A 9,395-nucleotide genomic window follows, 5' to 3' on the forward strand; every position below is an offset into this window, starting at 1 on the left:
ACTGCACCCATTAGGTGTGTGTATACATGCATCCCCTCCCCCCACCACCTGCCCGACACCCAGTGAATGTTATTACTATATATGCACTTAAGTGTTGATCAGTTAATACCAATTTGATAGTGCGTACATGTGGTGCTTGTTTTTCCATTCTTGTGATACTTCACTTACTAGAATGGGCTCCAGCTCTTCTATCCAGGATGATACAAGAGGTGCTAGATCACCATTTTCTTTTGTGGCTGAATAGAACTCCATGCTATAAATACCACATTTTATTAATCCATTCATGTATTGATGGGCACTTGGGTTGTTTCCACATCTTTGCAATTGTGAATTGTCACACACCTCTTTAAAAGGACAGCCGAGGCAGCTACCAAAGCTTTGAAATACTTGCGGGTCTTAGTTCTCAGAAGCAGGTGTTAATGCACAAGCGCCCCCTTCTTCTTTTTTCACTTTGCTACCTTTAAGGACCTTCCCCTAATCTGCTAATTTTTCTTCATGTCCCTGAATTAAAGGTCTCTTGATTTACATGATTTGCTGGTAGTGTGTGAAGTCAAAGAATAAGACTTAATCTTTGTTTGCCCTTGAGAAGCTTAAACTCTGGTTCCAGAGACAAGGCACATGAAACATTAAGTAGTAATACAAGAATATCATAAGGCAGTTAGTTTCCTGATGAGTTCAGGTTAAAAAAAAAAGGACATAAGTCCATGAGATCAGAAAAGGCTTTATCACCTACCCCCTTTGAGGTGGCTGTGATTCTTTACCCCTGTTATATTTCACATGTGGTACACTTGATATGAACATCAAATTGAACATTTATTGAGCTTTCGTCAAGAATCCTTCACTTTTGTTGGAGGGAATCGGAGGTGTTAGAAGGCAAAATGGGACTCTCATTACAAGGCGGACAAAAGCTATTGAAAAGAGAGATGAACTCCAGTTGGTAAATCAGTTAGCATTAGGTGATGGTTGGAAAAGAAATTCCTTCTAGTAGGTTAAAAATTCAGCCTGGTGTTGAGTAAATATTTGTTGGCTGAATAAATGATAATAAGAGTTCATTGAAGAGAAGAGTAATCCTAGAGGCAAGAACAAACATGGGCTCCTTTAATTAATGTAAACATTTGATTTTAATGCCAAATTTGCTGTGGCATCACTTCTTGACTTTTTGTATATAATCTAATACCATGCAAATAATACGTGATTAAAGCTTAGAGTTTACATCTGCTAAACCATTAGACCTGCCTCTTTGCTAGGAATTTGTATAAAATATTGGTCAAGAATGTTGGTGCCAACATCAACCAGTATGGCTTACAAACCTGACTCCACCAGGTACTGGCTGTTTTATCTTAGACAAGTCTCTCTATATTTCACTTTCTCCAAACCAGGATGATGGTAGTTTGAACCATATAAAACTGCTGATAATTGACCATTTTAAATCTACAGAAATGGAAAGTCCCCATGGTTCCACCTAATATAGTATTTATCACACTGAGTAGGTGTGAGGAGTTGTGAGAGAAGGCATGAAAAGCCCTTAGTATAGTATATAGTCAGTATATGGTGAACGCTTAGTGAGAACTCCTGTTATTAATGCCCCTACTAATTATGAGTTAGCTAGTACAGTTTCTGTCAGGCCCCAGCTGTAAATAGAGAACTAAAGCCTAAGGCTTATAATATAGCTGGATATCATTTAATGTTACCTCCATGTAGGGTTGCTAGTCAACTAATAACTCCTGTGGGAATAGTAGATTATACTAGCTGTTGTAAAATTCACAAGTGCCAATGTCTATCCCTGCTGTAAATATATAAAGGGCTCATACAATAAAGCCTAGGAAAGCCAATTGATATTATGGCTCATACTATTCCTATATAACTGAATGGTTCTTTTTCCCCAGAATAATAAGTTACAATATGTGAGATTGAGTAAATATTGGTATAAAATTGGGTCTCCTCCTCCAGTGGGATCAAAAACAGTGATATTAAGGCTACAGTTGGTTAATAGTATGGTAATGTTGGCTGCTAGTACTGGGAAAGACAGTAATAAAATAACAGCTGTGATTAATACTGATCAGACAAATAGTGGTGTCTGGTATTGGGATATTGCTGGAGGTTTTATGTTAATGATTGTTGTAATAAAATTAAGAACTCTCAAAAATGGATGAAACACCTGCTCAGTGTAATGTGAAAATTGTAAGATCTATGGAGGCTCCTGCATGTGCTAGATTTCTAGCTAAAGGTGAGTAAACTGCTCGTCCTGTACCAGCGCCGGCTTTTCCTATCGAGGAGGCAAGCAGAAGATGATGGGAGAAGTCAGAAGCGTACATTGTTCATTCATGGAAATACTGTATCTGGGGCCCCAAACATTAAGGGGACTAATCAGTTACCGAACCCTCCAATTATAATAGGTATAACGATAAAAAAAGATTATCACCAATGCTTAGGCAGTGTTGATGACATTGTAAATTTAATCATCACCTAACAGGGCTTCCGGTTGACCCAATTCAGCCTGAATTAAAAGACTTAGGGCAGTTCCTACTATTCTGGCTCAAGCACCTGAAGAGTAAATGCAGTGTGCCAATATCTTTGTGGCTTTTTGAGAATAATAAATGATCAATGAACATAGAAGGATAAAATGGCTGAGTAAGCTTTAGACTGTAAATCTAAAGACAGAAGTTGAACCCTCTTTTTACCAAGTTTCCAGGTGAATATTCAAATTGAATTGCAAATTCAAAGGGGCCACTTGAATTCTACCAGGGCTGCTTCTACTTTCTTTTTCCCTCAAGGCAGTGGGAGAAGTAGATTGAAGCCAGTTGATTAGGGTATTTAGCTATTAACTAAATTTCCCTGGGATCAGACACCACCCAATCTATTAAGGATTTAGCTTAATTAACATGTTTGGTTTGCATTCAATTGATGTAAGATAGGGTCTTGTAGTCCTTATTTTAAAGGAATTAAGTATTAGGGTACTTGGTTAGGGCTTTGAAGGCTCTTGGTCTGTCTAAGCCAGATTCCTAATCCAATGTTGAGAATATTGGTGCAAGTGGGAGGGAAAAAGTTGATAGTATAACAAATGATGAAAGAAAGAATGTTTATATTTTCAAATTGTCTCTGTCTCTATGTTGTTGGTTATTGAGAATATTGTTAATGATGTAGAATAAATTAATTGCATATAAAATATGAGTTGAACAATGCTATGATAGCTATAAATGTTGGTATAATAATGCTGTTGTTTTTTGTTAATTCTTTTTTTTTTTTTCTTTCTTTTTTTTTTTTTTGAGACAGAGTCTCACTCTGTTGCCCAGGCTAGAGTGAGTGCCGTGGTGTCAGCCTAGCTCACAGCAACCTCAAACTCCTGAGCTCAAGCGATCCTCCTGTCTCAGCCTCCCGAGTAGCTGGGACTACAGGCATGCACCACCATGCCCGGCTAATTTTTTCTATATATATTTTTAGCTGTCCATATAATTTCTTTCTATTTTTTTAGTAGAGATGGGGTCTCGCTCTTGCTCAGGCTGGTCTCGAACTCCTGAGCTCAAACGATCCGCCCACCTCGGCCTCCCAGAGTGCTAGGATTACAGGCGTGAGCCACCGCGCCCGGCCTGTTAATTCTTGAATAATGATTCATTTAGGTAAAAATTCTGTAAGTGGAATTGTAACCCTAAAAATAATAGAGTTACAAGGATTGTGGACCTTACTAGTGGTGATTTATTTTATGTATGTGATAATGTTGTGATAGTTATATTTAAATTGAATATTATGAATGCAGTAATTGTTACTATAATATCAAATATTGGATTTGAGATTATTGTAAAAGGGTTGTAGATAAGGATGGCTATTATCCATTCTGTATGTGCAATTGATGAATATAGGCTAAGATTTTTCATAGTTGTGTCTGATTTAATCCTCATCCTCCTATGAAAATTGATATTATAGTGATAATTAATATTATATTTAGGTCAACTGATGCTACTTGAATATGATTGAAATTGGTGCCAGTTTTTGTCATGTTGATAGAATTATGCCTAATATTAGTGGAATTCCTTGTGTTACTTCTGGGACTCAAAAATGAAATGGAAGGAGTCTTAGTTTTATAATTAGTGCCATAGTAATTGTTAGGGATGTTATTAGGTTGGGGATTTTTATGATTGTTCATTGCTTAGAATATATGTTAATAATGATACCTATTATTAGGAGTGTAGATGCAGTGTCTTGTGTTAAGAAATGTTTAGTAGCTGGTTTTGTGAATCATGGGGGTTTTTTTATTATAGTGGGAGGAATGGTTAGTATACTTTCCTTACTCATCACAAGAAGCAACTCCTGATTTGTTCAAGTTTTATGAGATTACAGTAATTCAGTCACATCTTCAGGTTCCACTTTTAATTCTAGTTCTCTTGCTATTTTCATATCTACAGATACTTCCTCCACTGAAGTCTTGAACCCCTCAAAGTCATCTATGAGGGTTGAAGTCAACTTCTACCAAACTCCTGTTAATGTTGGTATTTTGACTTTCTGTGAGTCATGAATGTTCTTAATGACATCTAGAATGGTGAATCCTTTCCAGAAGGTTTTCAATTTACTTTGCCCTGATTCATCAGAAGAATCACTGCCTATGGCACCTATAGCCATACAAAAGGTACCCCTTAAATAATCATATTTGAAAGTCAAAATGACTCCTTAATCCTTGGGCTGCAGAATGAATGTTGTGTTAGCAGGCATGAAAACAACATTAATTTCTTTGCACAGCTCCATCAGAGCTCTTGGGTGACTAGGTGAATTGTCAATGAACAGTAATATTGAAAGAAATCTTTTTTTCTGAGCAGTAGGTCTCAATAGTAGGCTTAAAATTTTCAGTATACAATGCTGTAAACAGATGTGCTGTCATCCAGACTTTGTTGTTCCACTTCTAGAGCACAGGCAAGGTAGATTTAGCATAATTCTTTAGGGCTCTAGGATTTTCAGAATGGTAAATGAGCAATGGCTTTACCTTAAAGTCACCACCTTACATTAGCCCTTAATGAGAGAATCAGGCTTTCCTTTGAAACTTTAAAGCTAGGCATTGACTTCTCTTCTCTCGCTATGAAAGTCCTAGATGACATCCTCTTCCAATAAAAGGCAGTTTTGTCTACACTGAAAATCTTTTGTTTAGTGTAGCCACCCTCATCAATTATCTTAGCTAGATCTGGATAACTTGCTGCAGCTTCTACATCAGCACTTGCTGCTTCACCTTGCACTTTTAAGTCATGGGGATGGCTTCTTTCCTTAAGCTTCATGAACCAATCTTTGCTGGTTTCCAACTTTTATTCTGCAGCTTAATCACCTCTCTCAGCCTTCATAGAGTTGGAGACAGTTAGGGCCTTGCTCTGGATTAGGCTTTCACTCGAGGGAATATTGTGGCTGGTTTGATCTTCTATCCAGGCCACTCAAACTTTCTCCACATCAGCAATAAGGCTGTTTCCCTTTCTCATCATTTGTGTGTTCACTAGAGTGGCACTTTTAATTTCCTTCAAGAATTTTCCTTTGCATTCACAACTTGGCTAACTGTTTAGTGGAAGAGGCCTAGCTTTTGACTTTTCTTGGATTTTGATGTGCCTTCCTCATTAAGCTTAATCATTTCCAGATTTTGATATAACATGAGAGATGTGAGACTCTTCCTTTCACTTGAGCACTTAGAGCACTTAGAGGCCATTGTAGGGTTATTAATTGGCCTTATTTCAATATGGTTGTGTCTCAGGTAATAGGAAAGGGAGAGACACAGGAGAACGGCGAGTCAATGGGACAGTCAATAAATACACTGTATTTATTGATTAAGTTCACCATCTTATATGGGAACGTTTCATGGCATCCCAAAACAAATATAACAGTAATATGAAAGATCACTGATCACTGATCACCATAACAGATGTAATAATAATGAAAAAGTTTGAAGTATTTTGAGAATTACCAAAATGTGACAGAGACACAAAGTGAACACATGCTACTGGAAAAATGGTGCCAGTAGACTTTCTTGACACAGGTTTGCCACAAACCTAATCAAAAAGATCTGAAATCCAAAATGCTTCAAAATCTGAAACTTTCTGAGCACTGACATGATGCTCAAAGGAAATGCTCATTGGAACATTTTAGATTTCAGATTTTTGGATTAGGGATGCTCAACTGGTAAGTATAATGTAAATACTCTAAAATCTGAAAAAATCTGAAATCCAGAACATATCTGGTCCCAAGCATTTAGGATAAGGGATACTCAATCTGTAGTAGCCACTGTGTGACCTTGCCTGCCCTGTCCCACTGTGTATTCAACAGGGTAATCCGCTTCCTCTCGTGCACCATCTACTTTCCAGCAGTCACCCCCTCCACATCAGTAAGTGTACCTTTCATGCCATCTGGCAGGCTGCAGTGGACAGGTCATTGCATTTGGAGTAAGTAGACGCAGAACTCATCCTGGCTCTGTTGGCAACTAGGTATATGACCTTGGACAAGTCCTGTATTGTTTTTCTCAGCCTCAGGTTTTCCATCTGTAAAAGGGAGGGGGAGTTGTTATACTAAAATTAGTGGTTTTAGATATGCTTTTGTTACCAAAAACTTGGCACTTGTCCATGAGGCCGAAGAAGAACAAGGACAAGTGGTTTGAGGAGAAAGGAAAGAGAGTTTCCTTTGTTGGCAAAGGAGGAAATATGGTAGATCTTCTTGTCTCAAAATCCCAAATTTCCTGAACATTCACAGAAATACAGAATTTTTAAAGGATGGGTTCTCAGCTTCAGGCAATTGCAGTTGATAATTCTGATCATCCCATCTCCACTGAAGTCAGTCTCATAAGCTCTGCCCAGGATTTCCTTTACCAGGTGCGGCTGAGCCATCTCTTGTTGCACAAATAAACAAAAGACCTACCCTGCCCCTCCCAACTACTGGCCTGAGGCAGGGATGCAGGCTTTAGAGACAGAAAATATTTTTGCCATTTTTTCCAGGCCATTCCCTCTGTTACATCTGGGGTTAAGAGGCAACAGGTGGAATTGGGGCCTGGACCTTGCCTTTTACCAGAGCAGTTCTGTCTCGGTGTGTTTTGTTTGTTTACACATCTTGGTAATATTTAGTTTGAACAAAGGGTGCCTCAGTTAAAACCTGTTTGAAAATCCCTGGCTGAGATGAATTATAAAATCCTTCTCCTCCTATTATCTCAGGAACCACAGTTCCTCATTTGTTAATAAGAAAAAGGCTGTGCTGGTCTTCTGAAAAGGATTATTACCTGCTGGGAAAATTTCTCTCCCTTTAGTTTTCTTAAAATCGAAGTCTAATCATAGGTCCAGCTGGTTCTTCACACTGACTTGATGTGTACAATCCTGGCTTGTTTGTATTTTTATTGTCTTTTTAACCTTTGCTCATTCAGTTCATGCTGAGATTTGCTAGCTGGTTATAAAACACAGCTCGGGGGAAGTTGTCTTGGAGATGAGCTGCTGGTCCAAGAGGTCGGAGGCAGGTCCAAACATGCCTTTTGTAAGTTGAGTGGGAAGAGCAGTGCTGGGCATTGGCAGGATTCATTTGAACTCTCTCCATTTAGAAAGCATTTGTTGAAAAAGAAAATTAGGATGCGAACTAAAATTCAGTGCATTTGAGTATAAAAGAAAAAAAAGCATTTATTGGGTACCTACCACATGTGATGTGCTGCGGTAGGGAGTAAAAAACAAAAGACTACACCGTTGTCTTCTCTGGAGTCTGTGGATCAGAAATCTTCTCAGAAACAATTAAATTAACTTAAAATTTGAAGGTTCTTAAATGTTTGGTTCCTATTGAAAATGAAAAGAGAACTTGTGAGCCATTTGACCTTCCTTTTGTAATCCTCAAAGATAAATTTATTTCAGACCTGCTTCTTGTGACCTAACTCTGAATTTTGTACATTAACAATTCAATGGACAGAAGATACATTGCAAATTCTGTAATAACTGTTATTAGTAACGGATTTGGTGTTTTATTTTTTAAAATGAAACAACTTCATTTAGTTTTATTTCTTAAAATGAAACAAACTCTCCAAAGAAAGCATGGACCCTTGCCTCTATGCTTTCCCATGTGGTGTTCACTCAATCCGGAACATAATTCTCCCTGTCCTCATATCCCCTTCTTGTAGTGTTTTTTTTTTGTTGTTGTTGTTGTTTTATTTTATTTCTGTTTTTAGTTAACCAGTGATTTTATTGCTGGAGTACATAGACAAATTGATGCATCCAGGGCAGAGGCTGCAGATGACTCATACTGCCAATTGGGAGGGAGAACCCGCTTGTCTTATAATATTGAGCCAATCAGTGAGTTTCAGCTTTCTATCAGAATCAGATGGAATTTAGAATACTTATCCTTCCCGTTCCTTTCGAGATGCTTTCAAACAGCAACTGCTTTCTTCATTAAATGGTAAAGATCCGCAGGAAGATCAGGAGCAAGTCCTTTGGACTTAAGGATTCTCAAGATTTTATTGCCTAACACAAAATGTACTTGTGCAACACATGTGAGTCCCTCAGGATCACACTGATTTGTGAAGGAGTCGAGCCCTCTTGGCCAGTTTGTAAATCTGCTCCTTCATGTCATCAGGCATCAACTTCACCCAAGTGAGGAGGACTTTGTGGCGATAGGGCAGAGCCAACTGGGGTAGCCCCTTTCCAGGAGTGTGTGCGCAACCCTTGATGGTGGCCCTCAGGCAGCAAAAGGCCCCTTCCTGTGGTTAACTGATTTTTAAAGTCCCTGTCTAGGGTGCGACTCCTTTGGGAAGCCCTTCTAAGTCTGAGTTATGCACCCCTCTTGTGTTCTCCTAAAACATCTTGTACTTACCCTTGCTAGAGGGAACACTTACACTTTATTGCTGCAGTCCCCAACCCCCGAGCCGCAGACCAGTACTGGTCCATGACCTGTTAGGAACCAGGCCCCACAGCGAGAGGTGAGCAGCAGGCAAGCAAGGGAAGCTGCTTCTGTGTTTACAGCTGCTCCCATCACTTGCATCACGGCCTGAGCTCCACCTCCTGTCAGATCATCGGCAGCATTAGATTCTGCATTATGGTGAGTTGTGTAATTATTTCAGTATATATTACAATGTAATAATAATAGAAATAAAGTGCATGATAAATGTAATGTGCTTGAATCATCCCTGAATGCTCCGCCCCCACTCCCAGTCCATGGAAAAATTTTCTTCCAGGAAACCAGTCCCTGTTGCCAAAAAGGTTAGGGACCTTTTTGCTGCTTTATCGTATTGGTCTGTTTCATTATCGAAACAGTCTTTTGTACTAACTGATGCATTAGGGTTTACTGAGTACTAACCACAGACACACTTTAAATATATGGATTCACTTAATCTTCCCATTTCTATGATGTAGGTACTGTTATCGTCACCATTATGCAGAGGGGAAACTAGGATACACAAAAGTTAAGTGACTTGC

The 9,395-nt window shown here is 38.8% G+C and overlaps 1 pseudogene; it reads right to left on the reverse strand.

Moving 5' to 3' along the window:
- Positions 1–8,148: 8,148 nt before the first annotated feature.
- LOC138390309 (small ribosomal subunit protein uS15 pseudogene) lies at positions 8,149–8,961 on the reverse strand (annotated as a pseudogene).
- Positions 8,962–9,395: the final 434 nt, after the last annotated feature.

The sequence above is a fragment of the Eulemur rufifrons genome, chromosome 8 (genome assembly GCF_041146395.1).
Source record: "Eulemur rufifrons isolate Redbay chromosome 8, OSU_ERuf_1, whole genome shotgun sequence".
NCBI classification, from domain to species: domain Eukaryota; kingdom Metazoa; phylum Chordata; class Mammalia; order Primates; family Lemuridae; genus Eulemur; species Eulemur rufifrons.